At 39.3% G+C, this 20,085-nt stretch overlaps 1 protein-coding gene across 9 annotated transcripts in view; it reads left to right on the forward strand.

The window, feature by feature from the left end:
- Positions 1-20,085, forward strand: part of foxp2 (forkhead box P2) — an 808,606-nt gene that overhangs the window by 129,403 nt on the left and 659,118 nt on the right. For 4 of the 9 annotated variants that reach the window (XM_072551474.1, XM_072551463.1, XM_072551461.1 and 1 more), the window contains 3 exons: positions 460-708; positions 3,647-3,789; positions 15,287-15,371. The gene's annotated coding sequence lies outside the window, so the exon portion shown is untranslated. Of the gene's footprint in view, positions 1-459; positions 709-1,591; positions 1,612-3,646; positions 3,803-15,286; positions 15,372-20,085 lie in introns of those variants that run through there. The other 5 variants (XM_072551467.1, XM_072551466.1, XM_072551468.1 and 2 more) reach the window with 3 other exon arrangements.

Consider the following 20,085-nt stretch of genomic DNA (forward strand, 5'->3'; position numbering starts at 1 on the left):
GGTCATTATGGATTGATCAGTTATCTCTGTGAAGCAGAAATAATCACAGCCGGCCTTGAAATTGCCACCAGCGAACCACAATTCACAAAGCCACTCCAGTGTCTCATAGGCTGCACAGGGGCATGGACCTGATTTCCTTTCACTTTGTAAGTATTTGACAACAATCTTTTCTATGCATTTCTGCCTTTCTTGGGTGATTGTGTGGGGCGGGGAGTGTAAGGTTTCAGTAAGCCTACCACGATCTTCTATTGTATTTGTGCAACATGGCTTATACTGCATTTATCAAAGTAAGGTCCACTGTGTCAAAAATCCATATAGCTGCATTCCATGGCCCTCCTTATCCAAGTGCGCCATGCCCCACTGTGTGGAGGATGATGTTATACTGTAATTTGTGTGTGATATAAATGCTGACTGGTCACATTACTAAAGACCTGTTCTGTTTCTTATCTCCCCATGTAGGCTCATTGAAACTGCAACCAATAAATCTAGCCACAGAAGGGATTATTATCATTGTGTCTGTGGTGTATTGAAGGCAGAGCAGTAAAGGTGGAAGAAATTTGCTAGTGAATCCAGGACGATCAGGAACCTCCACTGGCTGCCAAACGGCCAAATCTGAAGATGGCACAGCAGAAAGTCCCCTCAGGAAGCAGCGGAAGTACACATGGTCCAGAATCTATCATCCTCAGTGCCATTTCCTCCAAATATGAGGTAAATTGCCACAACAGACTGAGGATGTCTCAGGACACAGGCACAGAACTGTCTCATCTGCTTGAGAAGGACTGTGACCCAAAGGGATGGGTAGCCGTCCAATCCCAGTAGCATTTACGGTGATACATGTGACTAATGATCCACTAGAGAACTGTGTAAGATCTCCTTATCCTCAATCGACATATTCATCAAGACTTTCACTGTTACAGTTTGTGCTAGATCTCACCACTTCCTTGTTTTCATGCAACCAGGTCAGTGCTGCAGCCTGGGTTTAGTCTTTGCCAACACAGCTAACTTTCTCCAAGTGCAGGGTGTGACAGATGTTGCACTGAAAGTGTCATATCTTCACACAATAGATTACATCAACAGAGAAGGATTCCATTCCATCAATGTACAAATCTTCTGTGATCATCTGTGCAACATCATGGAAATCTATACCAGGGACAGTGGAAGCTACCAGGATGCCTTTATCCTTGCAATTTCTCCTGTTTCTGTTTTATTTCAAGGGCTGAATGCCTTACAGGGATGGTTCCTGGGAAATAAGAGCTACCCTGATGGTTCTGTTACATAGCCCCCTCACTGAGCCATTTTTCCAACAAAGCCATTGTGAAGCAGATGGTAAATCCTCTGAAGTTCTGATGTTGGGATCAGTCTGGAGGGACCTTGCAATTCACTTCCAGATGAAGTCTGCCACATTATCCTTGCATGCTATACCCTGCACAACTGGAGTAATTAAAGAGGGGATGTGATGGACACTGAAGAGCTGGTACAATGGCAGTAATCTTCTGAGGAAGAAGATGAGGACATTGAGCATGATGAACATAATTTTCAACATGATAGACCACTGCAGCATTGGTCACAACAGGCTAGCCAGAACTTAATTGACATCCACTTCCAATAGATGTGAGTCATAGAGTCTACAGCATGGAGACAGGCCCATTGGGTCAAACTGATCCATGCTGACCAAAATGTCCGTCCACACTAACCCCATTTCCCTGCACTTGGCCTGCATCCTTCTAAGTCGGTTAAAGTGATCATCCTTGACTGTAAATTTGTAGTTGTTTGAAAGACAAACAGTCCCTCTCAGTTCCCTGAAGCAAATGAATTTAGTCTGTTTTATTTTTCTTTTATGTAACAACAGGAAAGGCAAGCATTTTCAACTGTTAAAAGACTTTTCACCATGTGTCGCACACATTCAGCAATGACAAGATGCTCTGCTACACCATGCATTTGGGAAAAAGTAGCACCCTTTCAGACAGGGTTCTAACATGCTATGGTGCTAAGGATGGGTAGCCCTTCTCTAGCTCAATTCTTGCAGCTCCAGTTATAATGATTGATAGTTGATCAAACAGGTGATGTTTTAAAGTAGCAATACTAGCAAACACCGAGGTGAGATTCTATTTCCAGTGAAGTACATGTTCTCTTTTTTTGTTTGTTTCTCTTCCATTGCAAGTACTGTGGGGGGTTCTGCATAACTTTTAGCATTTGACATGGTGCACAGTTCAACTTTAAAATTATACTGAAGGCAGAAATCACAGAGTTCCTGGCACTGACAAGTGCTTCCACTGCTGGTACATGTAACATAGCTTAATATTGATGCTACATAGGTATGGTACACACATTATAGGTGAGCAGTGGAGAATTGGGTAAGCTAACTTGCTCGCGCTCATGGGGAGAAGCCCTCCATGAAACACTGCAACTGAGACAGCCAAATGTTGGTAAAATTCAGCCTATTGTATCCATATTGAATCTATATATAATGTACAGCTGACGTATGAATAGTGGAGAAAATGAATGGCTTATGTGGGACATGAAAATTTAAATTCTTCAAAAAAGTGCATTGAGATTATTTTGTAATCCTCGGTCATGTATAGATAAAAATGTGGTGGTCCATTTTAGTAAGAAAACTACAAAGGCCAACCATGGAGAGGAGCAAAGGTGTCATGGGGTATAAATATATTAAATGCTAAAGACAGTTTTACAAAGCCACAAAAAATAACCATAATGTTGAATTCAATTGTGCAGCATGTTTTGACACCACATTGGAAACCCAAATTACTATGGTCATTTCTTACCTTAACTTTTTAATAGAGTTTTTTTTAAACTAGGAGAACACAATAGAGACAAAATCAATCTTGGTGTAAATTCAATGGCTGGTTTGCATGCAGATATTCTTCGTGAGTTTGGTGGAATGTAACATCTGAAGGCATCAAAGAAATTGCAAATAGAGGAGTGACATAATGAGGAAGGTGACTATTTAACCGGCTTCTCAGCCGAGAACGATTTCTTAGAGAGGTTTTTGTAGATTCGCATTCCAGGAATATACAAAAGCAAAGATTTGAAAATGAACCACCATCGTGCGCATTATATTATGTTGCTGAGGACTAACTAGTGTGTGTCTACTATGCTGTGAAAGTTAAATACTGGAAAATCCAGTAAGCACTCCTGGACTGCAGGTAAAGAAAGGCTTTTTTTTATCAGTCCAACTGCTACAAGTCAATTAAAAATGTATTCAGGTCAAAGGAACTTCAATCAGTAAACAAAACCGACTGTTCAACACTACCAGTGCAATACAGCACAGCTGCAAACTCATCTTCTTCTGCTAATCCTGAACATCTCAGATGCGATCCATAAAATCTTATTATTGGCTTTTGTGAGTTTGGATTACTTTTTTTTATTCCTGATCTGTTTGTGTTTCTGTGTACAGCAGAATGGTAGTAATAAAACCTCTGCCTGTCTGTTTGAAAGAATGGGGAGAGGGTTTCAAGGTGCTGTATTATTTAAAAATTTGAAATCGATTAAATCAGCACATTTTTGATTGTCAGCAACAAAACATTGAAGTAATTGTGACATTGTTAGATGGGGCTACTGTAGTGTTGGAGGTGATCAGTGGGAAGGGTTCCCAGATTAATTGTTGTTTTATTGGATGTCTTTCCAGGAAAAATAAAGTCCAGAAGAAGTGTCCTGGAGCCAAGACAGGAAGAGGGCTGTGCAAATTTTATGAAAGGACATTTGCTGAGGCATTAAGTACAGTCTTCACCATCCATAAACTGCCTTCAGTCTCAGAAGAAGTTTAATAAGGTAAATGCCCAAGGTAAATGCAGGCACTCTTCCCAACATGTATACCATAGGAATGATAGAGGCATAACCTCCTTAACCCTCATGGCATGTTGAATAATTACCTCGTGACAGAAATACAGACTAAATCTCAAGGAAGTTATGGATGAATTAATGCACCATGTTAACTACAATCAGAGGTTATTATCTGCCATGGTGAATCTTTGATAATCTTCACGAGAGGTTTGAATGGAAATTGCATCTATACATCTGATCCACCAACAGACTCCTTTGACTGGCTGAACATCTTTTATTTAACACGGTCTCCCATGAGTCTGCTTACTGCCTAAAAAAGAGTGTTGCCTTGGGAATCCATATCTGCCGTAGCTATGCTTGCATCTAAGTGTGATTGTTGGTCAAGTTTTTGATCCAGTCTTACTCATTTTCCCTCTCGAGCCTCAGTTTTAGACACTGTGTTCTGTTCTCGCCTAAACTGTAAAAATTCATTAGAGCTGCTTATATTTTCCACATTCCTGTGCTTTTACACTGTCCATCTTTTGTTCTTTCCTTTCCTTGATTTTTTTCATTTCTATTATATGCTACCAACTAACATGGATTTTATACCCACTGACTCCAAAAGCTACTATCACCCTGCTTCCTGTCTTGCTTTCAGTCTTAGTTTCTGAAACCCTGTCTGATTTATTTTGATGATATCTCTTTCCATTGGTGAGCTTCATTATATCTCCCTCTTTTTCAACTTGAGGATTCTGCTTCTTTGTGGTTGATCGTGGCCTTGCCTATGTGCATTTGAATGACCGCAGATCCTCCTTCTCTCCTCCCTCCCAGAAAAACATGCCAGTTCCATCTTCCTTACTTACCATCCCAACAATCTCCATTTTCAATGAATCATTCTCTGTTATATCCGCACTTCCAAAGTGGCACAACAAGCACCTTGTGACCTTTCATTCCCATTTCGTGTTTGGAAGAGGCCGTTCTCTGCAACATTTTAGTTGCAATTCACCCTAACACTCTTTCCAGTAAACATCTCATCTTTCATTTCAAGTTCAGAAGACGCAACATCTGCCTTTTTATCTACTCCACCACCCAGGAGCTCATCTATTACTTTCAGTGAAGCAGTCACTTACTTATACTTCCAATTTAGTATACTGGTATTCATTGTTCATGATGCAATCTCCTCTACATGGGAAAGACTATTCTTAGGTTGAGCAATCACCTTGTGGAACACCATGATTCAGTCTGTATGTATTCCTTGATCTCTGTCATGTGGCATTTTAATTTTCCATCCAAATCCTATTTTAATCTTATCCTCAATCACTTTAACATGTTATGATCTAGGAGATGTTACTGGACAACTTAGACCCCAGGCTGAAATCCTAGCTTGATAAATCACATTTTATTTGATTTTAATGAGGTGGTCTCTCACTGAAATGTAAGCACAAAATATTGCAGATTTTGTTTTAACATTAAAACAGATGTCGATTATTCAAAAAAAAATGAAGATAGAATAAACCAAACTACATATGCATAACACATTTAAACATTTTGAAATATACAGTAAAATGTAATCTCATTAATTGCAAAATCAACTCTTTACAATACTCACACAAAAGAAAATTTTTTTCTCTATCACGCCTGTAGGACTTAATTTAACTTTGGCTTCAACTCCCAGTCTTGAGCATTTGAAAGTTTTCCTGGAGCCATCGAACACTTTCTCAGATTCAAGTAATCCCTCCAGTGTTTTAATCAAATATTTCCAGTCTGGAATTTGTACTAGACTCTTTACACTGATGTAACCTATTTGTAATAATTCTAAAAAACCTTCCCAAGAGCAATTGCTTTACACATCCAGCTGTAGCTAAGAACGTGCAGAACTGCCCAAATTGAAATTAAAGTAACACCCTTTTTTTTCCAACTTACGGGCATTTCCCTAATTGAAAGAAAAAAAGCAATCCCTAACTTTCTAAACTATTAAGATCAAAGGACATTGGAGTAGAAGCAGGCCATTCATCCTAAAGAGTCTACTCCACAATTCAATTCGATCATAGCTGATCTGATAATCCTCAACTCCACTTTCCTGTCTTTTCGACATAAGCTTGATTGCCTGACTGATTTAAAACCTGTATATTACGATGTTGAAATTGCAGCCTAATTGACCACTGTTTACCTTGTTCAGTTATAAATTTATCCCTAAACAAAAGCCCATATTACCAAAGCCTAAACCCAAAAAACCTTCTCTCACGTTGTGTTTAAAAATAAAAATCATCATGGCTACAGAAATACTTACAAGTTAATTGTTAAACACCTACAGCCACACATAAAACCCAAATTCAAAAATCCAAACTCAAAACAATTTACATTAAACTGTATATAATTCCCATATCTTACCTATTACAATTACCTTGTTTTGCTGGTCCTGGACAGGAAGTGTTTCTGCCTTGGCAAAACCCTTGGACCTTCAGGTGTCTGCCTGTAAACCAGAGTATTGATTTTCCTGTTTGCCATGCCTGGAGCAAATGTCAGGAACTTTGCAGGGCAGCTGTGGACTGGTAATGTTTATCCAGGTGCACAACGGGCTTCAAAGATGACATGGATGCAAGGGATGTCTGTGATTTCCAGTATTTCCACTGAATAGACCATTTCCAAAGGGGCATTGTGGGTGACTAATGAGGTGAGTATGGTAAGATAAGGCAAGAAAACCCACCAGGCTTCATGATGTGAAACTGTCCAAATCTTTGACAATTCAAATTTAGCCCAAAAAGTGAAAAATGAGGCCTCATGACTTTGCTTCTGTCTCCACAAAAACTGCCTGAGCTACTGAGTACTTCCAGCGTTAAGATAATGGGAACTATAGCAGAAAAGAGAAAAATGCTTAATTTAGTGAATTCAGCAGTTGTTTCCTATGAAAATGTGGCATCGTTTACATGAATGGTTAAATTTTGTTTGTTCCTTTTTACAAAATCAGGATTGTCTCAGAATTTATTGTAGTCAATTAGTTTTAAAATTGTTGTCACTGTTGTATGCTCTGAAATGCAGCAATGAATTTACACACAGCAAGGTCCCACAAATAGCAATAACTCTCAGGTATTTGTTTGAATGACATTGATCGAGAGATCGATATTGCTTAGGATTCTGGAACTCCTTTTTTTAACTGTGGGATTTGTCAGATAGATTTCTCATTGGAATGACTAGACCAAGATGGAATCAGACAAATTTAGAAATGTATTTGTATGAAGTTTTATGTGGTTTTGTGTTCCTATTTTTAATGCAAGAATAGTCTCACAGACCAGTACTTAGAATCTCTAACAGTTTTGCAGGTACCTCTTTTCTACCCTTTTTAATACCTTTTAAACAATATGTTATCACCTTTCTGTGCATTCATTTTTCAGGTTGTTTGTCATTTTGCATTTTGTTAACGTTACAGTTACTTCTGAGCTTGCAACAAATTGAGATCTGTTGTTAACAGTAAAATTGAAAAACCTCTGCACTTGATTGCAGGCCTGCTCGGCAAACTCTGTTTGTTTATTTGAATATTAAATGCGTCTATATTTGCACTAAATGAAAGCACAAAGGGATAGAAATCCCCTTAAAATGCTACTAATGGTAGTCTTAGCATAACCTCTGCAAAATATTCCCTTCAGCAACAACTGCCATATTTGATTAGATGATCAGGCAAGACACAGAGCATTTCTTTCATTCTGACAACCATATTGCCTAGGAGGTTGGTAAAATGGCATGCAAATATGGTCTAGTGGTTGATGTATTGAGTTTGGAAATTTGGAACACAAAATGAATACATCTAGCAAAACTGCTGTGTTGTTGGGGACAAATATGATGTGTCTTATGCAGTTTTTCTTCATTTGTCAACAGTTAGTTTTGACTACATTGCACCAATATCGAGCTTTAGGAATCAGTGGGTGGACATCATCTAATATTTGCTACACACCATGTTTGTTTTGAAGGGGCAGTAAACAGCAATATCAGTCCTAAAGATATCAATCCTCCCATTTTCTGAACAATCCTATCCCAGAAGGAGGCCAGTTACCTGGCATTTAGGTGGAGCTGCCAGCCATTCCCTGGTCTGCTCTTACATTGTTCAACAAAACAAAGTGAGAGTCAGAAGCTTGTACAACCTCTGTATAACTAGCTGTTTCTTCTTAACACACTGTTATAATAAAGCACCATTGGACGAGGTTAGCTGTGGATTGTGTAGAGGAGCACATTTATCTGAATATTATTGAGCTCCTGAGCCATTTGAAAGGCAGCCTGGTGTCACTTATAGTGGTGACACCCATCAAATTGTACAAGGCTGGGTCAAAGCATCCTTAGTGCTGTTAGGGCTTGAGAAGGGTTAAATTTTTGTCTAGTATTTTGTGCACTTCCAGTCATCTATCTTTGGTTCTGATATTGGCAAGCTCTTCTGATATCTTGTGTAGGTGTGTTTTTTTAAATATATTCAGGCAATCAAGAATTTTCAGTTTTCCATTCTTTGTTGGTGTCAGCTAGGATCTCTCATAAATGGTTTATAGACCACACACTATTGCTGACATCATATATTAATATGGTAAGTGGATCTGGGAGTTGTAGACACAGTAGGATCAACCATCATACTAATGCAAACTGGAACCTTCTATTAAACATTAAATTATATATAGAGGTAGGCTGGAGCAAAGAAATCACTTAAATTTTCTAATATCATGCCTTAGATTTATGTGATCTAACATCATCTGGTATCACTGATGATGTCAACCAGCCATTAGCATACGGCACTCATACTCCTATAGTCCAACATGGAGCTGATAGAATGATATGAGAGGGAAACAGGATTGGAAGTATGTGTACAAAGACATGACGTGAAACCTCTTTATCATTCATCAAGTGAGTGAAGGGACATTAAAATTGCCCCTAACATATTATGACTTTCTGATAAAAATATTGCACACTGAGGCATGCCATGTTAAAGCTATTGGTCTACATCTTGCCTCTTTAGCATGAACAATGATAGCTTATGTGTACAACTTCCAACCTCATAGTCCGGGAACCCCGCACTGCCCGGTTCTACCTCCTTCCCAAGATCCACAAGCCTGACCACCCGGGCCGACCCATTGTCTCAGCATGCTCCTGCCCCACTGAACTCATCTCTACCTACCTCGACACTGTCCTATCCCCCCTAGCCCAGGAACTCCCCACATACATTCGAGACACCACCCACGTCCTCCACCTCCTCCAAGACTTCCGTTTCCCCGGCCCCCAACGCCTCATCTTCACCATGGATATCCAATTCCTCTACACCTCCATCCGCCATGACCAGGGCCTCCAAGCCCTCAGTTTTTTCCTCTCCAGACGTCCCCAACAGTACCCTTCCACTGACACTCTCATTCGTTTGGCCGAACTGGTCCTCACCCTTAACAATTTCTCCTTCGAATCCTCCCACTTCCTCCAGACCAAAGGCATAGCCATGGGCACACGTATGGGCCCCAGCTATGCCTGTCTCTTTGTTGGCTATGTAGAACAGTTGATCTTCCGTAATTACACCGGCACCACTCCCCACCTCTTCCTCCGCTACATTGATGACTGTATTGGCGCCACCTCGTGCTCCCACGAGGAGGTTGAGCAATTCATCAATTTCACCAACACATTCCACCCTGACCTTAAATTTACCTGGACCATCTCTGACACCTCCCTCCCCTTCCTGGACCTCTCCATCTCCATTAGTGACGACCGACTTGACACTGACATTTTTTACAAACCCACCGACTCCCACAGCTACCTTGATTACACCTCTTCCCACCCTATCTCTTGCAAAAATGCCATCCCGTATTCCCAATTTCTCCGCCTCCGCCATATCTGCTCCCAGGAGGACCAGTTCCACCATAGAACAATCAGATGGCCTCCTTCTTTAGAGACCACAATTTCCCTTCCCACATGGTTAAAAATGCCCTCCAATGCATCTTGTCCACATCCCGTACCTCTGCCCTCAAACCCCACCCCTCCAACCGTAACAAGGACAGAACGCCCCTGGTGCTCACCTTCCACCCTGCAAACCTTCGCATAAACCAAATCATCCGCCGACATTTCCGCCACCTCCAAAAAGACCCCACCACCAGGGATATATTTCCCTCCCCACCCCTTTCCGCCTTCCGCAAAGACTGTTCCCTCCGCGACTACCTGGTCAGGTCCACACCCCCCCTACGACCCACCCTCCCATCCTGGCACTTTCCCCTGCCACCGCAGGAACTGTAAAACCTGTGCCCACACCTCCCTCTCCTCTATCCAAGGCCCTAAAGGAGCCTTCCACATCCATCAAAGTTTTACTTGCACATCGACTAATATCATTTATTGTATCCGTTGCTCCCGATGTGGTCTCCTCTACATTGGGGAGACCGGGCACCTCCTAGCAGAGCGCTTTAGGGAACATCTCAGAGACACCCGCACCAATCAACCAAACTGCCCCGTGGCCCAACATTTCAACTCCCCCTCCCACTCTGCCGAGGACATGGAGGTCCTGGGCCTCCTTCACCGCCGCTCCCTCACCACCAGACACCTGGAGGAAGAACGCCTCATCTTCCACCTCAGAACACTTCAACCCCAGGGCATCAATGTGGACTTCAACAGCTTCCTCATTTCCCCTTCCCCCACCTCATCCTAGTTTCAAACTTCCAGCTCAGCACTGTCTCCTTGACTTGTCTGGACTTGTCCGACCTGCCTATCTCCTTTTCCACCTATCCACTCCACCCTCTCCTCCTTGACCTATCACCTTCATCTCCTCCCCCACTCACCCATTGTACTCTATGCTACTCTCTCCCCACCCCCACCCTCCTTCTCGCTTATCTCTCCATGCTTCAGGCTCACTGCCTTTATTCCTGATGAAGGGCTTTTGCCCGAAACGTTGATTTCGCTGCTCGTTGGATGCTGCCTGAACTGCTGTGCTCTTCCAGCACCACTAATCCAGTATTTGCTTTTCAGCATCTGCAGTCATTGTTTTTACCTATGTGTACAGCCAGTTGTCTCCTTTGATCCCTCTCCGTCGATCTGAAATGAATAGCACAAAGATGTCTTGCATCGTACAGATTTTATTCGCTTTGATGACATTCTTCCATAGTTACTGTTTACAGTATTGTTGTATCACTCTGCATTATAAGCTTGAAAACTTTCAGATTTGCACAGTTATTGATTAATTTAAAATTTCGAGGCAAATTTGTTGCAACTGAATAAATGCTTATAAGTTGGTATTTGATAAGGAAAAATTAACTAACTAAACACTTCTGAGAAAGCAAAGATTGACCTGCGGCAACAACTATGGCTCATTTCTCATCCCACGAATATTTTCCATAACATGAAAAAGAACATTCTGATCCTGCCACATCATTTAGTTTAGGTTTTGAGGAATGTGGAGGTTAAACTAGCAAACGAAGTACTGGAGCTTATTTTTCAATAAATAGAATTAAAGAGGAGAAAACTAAGATAACTTTGGTTCGACTATGTTGAGTATCAGGAACACTTATTCTTAATAGAAAAATAGGAATTATAATTACAAGGTATATTATTTTAGATAAGGTAAATATGCACTTAAGTTAATACTTAACAATCAACAGGCACTGGAATAGGTGCCAAAAAAATTGTAGAAGATTACTCTAGAACTGAGTAGTTACAGAAATGGGGAATTCCATCCAGGAGATGGGAAAATAGGAGCAGAAGTAAGCCATCTGCCCTTCAAGCCTGCTTTGCCATTCTATACAATCATACAACTGAGCACCCTGTTCCTGGTTCCTCCCTTTACCCTTCAATTCCTTTAGTCCTAATCTAACTCCTTCTTCAAAACATGCAAGGATTTGGTCTCAGCTGCTTTGAGAAAATTTCTCAGGCTCATCGTCCTCTGAGTGAAGAAATTTCTCCTCAGCTGAGAAAATAAGGAATAAAAATGAGGCATGTGATGCATAGTCATGGAATAGTAATAGCAAGAGAAATCAGGAAGATTAACTCAAATGCAGGAGAGAGACTCAGAATGGTATAAGGAAGGCTAACAGGAAGCATGAGAAAAGGAGACAGGCTGCACTGAAATAAATAGTAAAATGTTCCTAATGCATATTAATTTAAAAATTAAGTGAAGGACAGAGTGGGGCCCATAAGGAACAAGCAGGGAAGGCTGCTCACTGAAGCAAAGGGTGTGACAGTGGTACTAAATGGGTACTTTGCTTGTTTTTACCAAATTAGAAATTAGTGACAATGGCCTAGTTGAAATGTGGGTCTTGACCATCTATGCAGTAGAGTGATAGATAAGGAAGAGTTGTTAAAAAGGCTGGCAGCACTCCAGGTAAAGAAGTTGCCAGGTCCAGATGGCTGAGAGAGTTAAGGGGGCAAATTGCCTTTCTGAACATAAGATTAGTCCTGGTGAACTGGAGGACTGCAAATGTGACACCATTGTTTAAGAAATGGGCAGAGGATAACCCAGGAAACGACAGACCTGTCAGCTTGACGTCACTGAATTGATGAAGGCCATAGTACAGGATAAAGTAAATATGCACTTAAATATGCACTTAAAGATCAATAAGTTAATACTTAACAGTCAACATAGCTTTGTCAATGGCAAGATCATTTCTGACAAATTTAAGTGACTTTTTTGACAAGGTGACACAGGCAGTGGATGAGAGTAATGTTCTGGCTATTGTATGTTTGGACTTGCTGAAAACATTTGATACACGTTAGGCTAATTATCAAAGAAGAAATATTTGGGATTGATAAGTCCTTGGCAGCATACATTAGAAGTTGTTTAAAAAATGAGAAACAGAGTGTAATTATAGATGGCCATTTCTCAGTTTGGAGCTGAGTTGAAAGCAGAGCTCCCCCAGGACCAGTGTTGAGATCCTTGTTTTTTCTGATTTATTATAAATGATAATTTGTTGTTTTGATAAATGTGTTGAGGGCAAAATCTCTAAATTTGTAGAGATATTAATCTAGGAAGAGTGGTGAATTGTAAGGAAAATGCTGCCCGACTTCAGAGAGACACTGACAATTGACCAAATGTGCAGACACCTTATAGATGAAATTCAATGCAGAGAAATGTGAGAGAATGCATTTGGTAGAAGAAAGATGGAGACCCAATGTAGGGTCAATGATACAACATTGAGGGTTGCATCGGAGCAGAGGAACATATGTATATAATTATTTGAAGTTGATAGGGTAAGTTGAAAAAGTGGTTGAGAAGGCTTCAATCACTCTTGGGTTTATAAATAGAGGCATAGAGTATAAAAGCAAGGAGGTGATGCTACGCTTCTACAAATTATTGGTTAGATCACATTTGGAGTATTGTGTTCAGTTCTGGGCACTTTTGTTTAAAGAAAAGATATTAAAGTCCTGGAGACAGTGCAAAGGAAATTTACTAGAAGGATACCAGGAATGAGGGATTTTAGATCAGAGAAATTGGGTTTATTCTGCTTGGAGTAGAGAAGATTAAGAGGTTACCTTATTGAGGTGTTCAAAGTTATGAATAATTTTGACAGGGTAGAGAAGGATATTCTATTTCCACTAGTTGGTATGTCAGTAACTAGGAGTCTCAATTTCAAGATTGTCAGCAAGACAGCTATCATAGAGATGAGGAGAAACTTCTGTACTCAGAATGTTGTTAATTTAGAAAGTGCAGCCTGGGAGAGTGGAGTAGGTTGATTCCATACGAGGTTTTAAAAGAGAATTGGATATATATTTGATGGTGATGAATTTAGAATGCTATGGAGATGGGGTTGTTGAATGAGATTAGCTGGGTAGCTCTTAAAGGAGCAGGTACAAACACGATGGGTCAAATGGCCTCCTTCTGTATTGTAAAATTCTATGATTCTATCTTGCCCTAGATGTGTTCTTAATTCCTGACTCCCCAGTCATTGAGAACACCATCCCTGCATTTACCTGTTTAGTCCTGTTAGAATTTTATAGATTTCTGTTTGATGCCCCTCATTCTTCTAAACTCCAGTGAAAATAGTCCTAAGTATTCCAGTTTCCTTCATACATCAGTCCTGCCATCCCAGGAATTAGTCTGGTATATCTTTGTTGCATTCATCTCATAGTAAGTACATCCTTTCTCAGAGAAGGTGACCAAAACATTTGCCCACACAATTAGCTTGTCCAAATCACACTGCAGCATCTCTTCATCCTCCTCACATTCCCATCCAACTTTGTGGCATCTGCAAACTTGGTGAGATTACATTTAGCTCTCTAATCTAAATCATTATTATATATGTTACAAACAGCTGGAGTCCAAACACTGATTGCCTACTCCACTAGTCACCTGCAGCTTGGAAGCAGACCCATTTATTCAGACTCTTTGTTTCTTATCTACCATGTTCTCTATCTATGCCATACACAAATGTATTAATTTTACACGTTAATCTTGAATGTTGAACCTTATCAAAACTCTTGTGAAAGTCAAAGGAAGCCACATCTATGAGGTCCCCTTATAGCTCTAAAAATCACATCCTTGAAAAATTCCAGTAGATTTGTCGAGCATGATTTCCTTTTCATAAGTCCATGCTGATTCTGTCCAATCCTGTCACTTTTGCTCTCTTAAATCCTTTAAAATGGATTCTAGCATTTTCCACACTATCTTTAGAAAAGGGAAACTCTTGGGTCACATGATTCAGATCTTTTAAAATGATGAAGTATGTTGGTAGAGTAGATACAGAAAAGTAACTCCGATGTCTAAGTGATTCAAAATGTGAGGTCCACAAAAATAAAATGGCTACCAGTAAATCCAAATGGAATCAAGAGAAATTTCTTTCCCTAAATAGTAGCTAAAAGTGTACCATGCACCTAATGGTTTAGCAGAGATGAATAGAAATGTAGAATTCCTACAGTGTCGAAGCAGGCCATTTGGTCCATCGAGTCTACACCGACTCTCCAAAGAGCATCCTACCCAGACACAACCCACTCTAACCTTGTAATCCACCTAACCTACACATTCCTGGACACTATGGGTAATTTAGCATGGTCTGCCCACTTAATCTGCACATCTTCGTACCTGGCATTCAAGAATTTAAGGTTAATGTCAAGAGAAAAGTATATAAAGGTATGTGAAGAGGGAAGAAAGAGAGACTTACGTGGAGCATTAATTTCAGAATCACCCAATTTATCCAAATTGCCTATTTCTATGGTATAGGCTTGATGCAAGTTAATGTAAATGCAACATGTTGTATTCATTTAATAGGAGTGTGAATAGTGAAGTCTGCACCTTTTGTGCCAGTGTCTTATTGTTCAAGCCTAAACTTTACAATTAAGTGAATAAGTTTACAGAGTCAAAAATCAGCATTTAGTGCTTGTTTTTGAATCCAAATAAACACACCATCTGTTTGAGTTGAAAGTTTTTTTTGCACATAATATGTCATGAACATGCGGGAATACTTATTTTCACATAATTCAAAAATAACCATCAGAAATATATTTAATAGACGATTGCAAGAAAATATAAAGCATATGATTTTTGAAACAAATCTTATCTTTCAATTTATTTTTTCAGGAAGTTGGAACATGGGGCTGACATTGCCTTAGCTCCAAAGAATTGCATGGAATTATATTTGATCTAGAAGTTCTTAAACTTTTAGGTAAGTGACAGTTTTGAAAATTTTGAATTTAAAATAACAAAAATGAAGAATGGTTTCTTCATATTTGTGATAGAGAACTATTATCTAAAATATTTCTGCAAGAATTGGTATGAAATAATTGTTTCCAGGTTTGAATTGTTAGCCTACCCTTCTATTCACAAAAGAAAGAACACAGTAGTTGCTTCTTTTCTCCATAGTTTCTGCTGGATGACAGCCAGTACTTTTATGTTGTCTGAAATGACAACTGAAATTAATGTGACAGTTTTGCTGCAACAATATGGTATTTGTGTAGAGTAACACTTATCAAAAACTGACATTTGAAATGAGTTATGTCATAACAATTTTCAGCTTTCACATGTCTATCTGAATTTGCCCTCATTTATGCTAACCACTTAGGGAAAACTAAAAGGTTGACGTTTCAAAAATTAGATTTAAATGTGTCTGAAAATCGACAGTTACTACAATTTTTTATTTTGTTAAACGTGAATTTAACTTAGAATACTGCACTATTGGACATGATGAGTCATGATGAATTTTATTCACAACCTGACCCCATCAATGTGCACATCTCCATTTAAGGGAGGTGAACAGAAGAAAAAAAACTGTAATTTGTTGTTTTATCTTAAACATGATTTACATTTTTCATTGATTATCTTAACAAATTGTTAACACGTTCCATGCTCCAATTACAGCAGAAATAAAGATGAGCTAATTTATTTTCCATTGGTATACTTGCTTTTTCTCTTTGTTTGAACTTATGAATATTCAAAGAGTACATTTTAGAGTATGTGCAATCACGTAAGTGTAGCAAAGTGAAATTTAGGTATCCATTTGTAATTAAAAGTAACAATTTCTGGCTTTTGTATATGATCAGAATTTGAATTAAAATTAATAAATTATTTAGTTCATATTTGATTCACTCTGTTTTAAGAATAAACTCTTGGAAACACTTCGGATTCAATGTAATTTCTTCATATATTACAACAATATATAAAACTGTATGTATATCTAAATGGACTTATATTGGAACGTGACTCGAGCGTGATGTGTGTTGTTCTGCATTACTCTTCAAATGAATGAAGAAAGGCCAGTTTTTGTATTTGTCATGTTGAGACAACCATTTTTTGCTTAGAAAACTTCTGATTGGAGAAATCCTATAATTTTGTGCAATAAAAATGTGTAGTACTTTGTATTTCTCTCTTGTAATTTTGGTGTTTCTGTGCCAGACACCATTCCAGAGGATATCACAGGTGGGTAGTCAGTTTCTGTGCCTATGAGAGGTGACTGTTAGAACCACCCACAAGAGAGTGCCAGAGAATGTCTTGTGTCTTAAGTAATGACTCCCTGTTGAGCACCCCACACCCCAACAAATGCACAGAAAATATTCATATATTTTTCTTGCTCATGCCTGTGTGAAAAAGTTGATGATTCAGTCTGTCTCCTGACATCAGCAGTTACAAGTTAATCTTCTCAGTTTGCAATTGCTCACAATTCTATACACTACAGTGTTTCCTTTTGGTTGAAAGGAAACTCATTCCAGATTTCTTTTAGCCTTCTTGTCTAACATTATAGAAATCAGAGTGCAGAAACAGACCATACTACCAATGTGTTGATATATTTATTCACTGTTAATGTCATTGCGCATAACACATTTCGGTGCAAATAATGTTTTTATACCTTTCCTATTTCTGAATAAGTAATTTTGACACACTTCAAATTCTGGAATAGCAAAATTTATTTAGATATTGCATGCTAGCAAAAAATGAATTGAAACATACTATGGCATATTTTTAAGGTGTCTGTAATACTATGGAAATGAAACTTAGAACAAACCTTACGATTTAATGATTACTATCTTCAAAAAGTTTTTCTGCTGAAATTCGATCTAAATGGCTCATCATGTGTCCAAAGTAAGGTCTAACAGTGCATTCTTTCTTGTTGGACTGGACATAAACTGCTGTAGAAAATTTCCCTGAACACAATTAGAGAATGTTTGCTCCTGTCCAATGCTATCACTGTCAGTCTACATTTGGGTGGTTAAACTTCCCAACTCAATTACTGTATAATGTTGGAATCTCTCTAGTTTCACTGCAGATTTGCTCCTCCATATCCTTCCCATTATTTGATGATTTATAGGTGATACCAAGCCATGTAGTTACATTTTTGTCCCTTAGCTCGAGCCAAATTGATTCTGTCCTTGAAAACTCTGTTATGTCCTGTTTTCTCAGCCAAGTTATGACTCATTTACTAATACCATCACCCCTCCTTCTTTTCTTCATTTCCGATCTTCTCTGGACACCTTGCAACCAGGTATATTTAACACACAGTCCTGAGCTTCCTTTAGCCAGGTTTCTGTTATTGCTGCAGCATCATATTTCCTTGTCGCGACTGTGCCTGTAATTCCCCAGTTTTATTTGCTATTTATTTATGTGCGCTCACATTAATTCGCAGTAACCATGATTTGGATTACATTACTTCCTCCCTTATTCTGACTTCACCTATTGACTCTCTATCTTTTATATTAGTGCTATCCATCTCTCCAAGCATTTCCACATCCTAGTTTCCATACCTATTATTCCTTTCATTCTCACACCCTCATCATGTAAGTTTAATGTCCTCTCAATAGCTTGAGCAAAATGCATTACAAGGAGTTCAATTGCACATCTGGTCAGATGCAAACCTTGCATCTTGTACAGATGCCAGTTTCCCCAGAGCCAGTTCCAGTGTCTGAGAAATCTAAAACCTTCCCTCCCTCACCAACTTGCAGCCATGTATTCATCTTCCTTATCATTCTATTTGTATGCTCACTTGCATGGGACACTGGGAGAATCCAAAGATTTGACGTCCTGCTTGCCAATTTTCTATCTAGATCCATCCATTCTGATTGCAGGAGCTAATCTCCCTTCAGACCCAAGCCATTGATAGCAATATGGACCATGAGTTCTGACTGCTCAAACTGCTTCACAAAAATATCCTGCAGTCGCTCTGTGACATCCTTGACCCTGACACCAGGGCGGAAGCATACCAAGCTAGATTCACATCTGTGGCCATAGAAAGGCCTGTCTGTTCCCCTACCTAATGAATCCCTCCACTGCTGCAAAGCCAAACCATTTGTGGTGCCACAAATTTGTATCTGATTATGCTGCCTTGAGGATCCAGTTTCTTCACAAGCTTTCAAAATGAAAGACTTATGTGTGAACAGATCCCTAAGATCCACAATATCTGCCTATTTGTTCTGGATTGCCTGCCAATCACCCATTCCTTTTCTGCTTCCAAGTCCTTAGGCTGCGGTGTGACCACTTCTCTGAACATGCTATCCTGGTAACTCTCAACCTTGCAGATGTGTCAAAGGGACTCCAACCACCACTGGAGCTGGCAGCACCTATTGCATATATGGGTCCAAGACTTCCCTCATATTACTGCCCACACACTCCAGTTGACCTCGATGAGCTGCCATACTTTACTTTGGATTACACTGTAATTATATTACTTTATTATACTGGCCCTGACTTTCTGTCGTTCCTGATGTTTCTATGTTAAATGCAAACATAGTTACTTCTTTAAAATAACATATTTTCTAATTTACAGTAATTTAGAAAGTCATCCTAAATCACAGTTTCTTGCCAAATAACAACTTTTAAAGATTTACCAGGGTATCGCTGTTATTTTTCTCACTTTCCTTTCCTAGCAGCTGAACTATTCGTTAGCATAAAGACGAGCAAAGGTTTACACTCTGCATGGGTAAAATCCACAAAAGAATATTCTGGAACATATGTGCCAGAAAGAGAGGATAAATTATGCCAAATTATCCATTACTGTTGCTCCATTGTCATGTGATTCTGATCACACATTAAGGCAAAAGGAAACACCAGGCTTTCGTGCAGGGAGATATGTTCACGATTCTATGTCCAGGAGTTTATCTTGTCTTTCAGTTGTCTTGTATAAGTATGTGATATTTTTCTCTTGGGGATAGATGTGCAACAGAGAAACCCTGAACCGTTGATGGTTTGAAATTGAGTGTTAGCTGTCTGGTAGTGACTATAGTAGAACTCTGCTCACAAAATCTAGAACTTAGTTTTATCGCAGGAAAAACAGCTTTCATGTGTCTTTCAGACCACATGCCTCTTATATAGTCTTTTTTGTGGTTAAGAAAATCCTCAACTATTCCACATTTTGTGTCCCACAAACAATAACAGGATAATCACACTTCCTCTGGTGGAAGTTGAGTTCCCTTTTAAAACTGAATTCTTTTAGTATTCTGTATTTAGTATTAGTTGTGTAGTATGAGATGTCATTTAAATATGTTACAGTAGTAGATAGTCTTCTACAAATTTAAACAAAGGATTCATCAGGTGCCACAGTACTTTATTACGAACACAGTATTTTAGAAAAAAGAAATTGTTATTCTTCAGAGGAATGAAAGCTAACTTTTAAACAGAGGTGGGAAAGGGCACAACTGTCATGCTGGCACCATTAGTAGCTGCCTGTGATCATTGTCCGAATGTTTTAATCAGATGCTTGACACATCATGGATTGCCAGCATCCAAGGTAAGCAAAATCACCAGGGCTAGGTGGCGAGAGAGGAGCCAGCGATGGAGTCACTATCTTCTTTAGTGAGGAGCAGGAGTTCTCCTACATCAGTCCAACTGAAGAGCAAGCACTATTACCACCCAAGACTGCACAACATCAGGGACAAACACTCTATCACTGCAAA

Source organism: Chiloscyllium punctatum, chromosome 32 (assembly GCF_047496795.1).
Source record: "Chiloscyllium punctatum isolate Juve2018m chromosome 32, sChiPun1.3, whole genome shotgun sequence".
In the NCBI taxonomy this organism is placed as follows: Eukaryota; Metazoa; Chordata; class Chondrichthyes; order Orectolobiformes; family Hemiscylliidae; genus Chiloscyllium; species Chiloscyllium punctatum.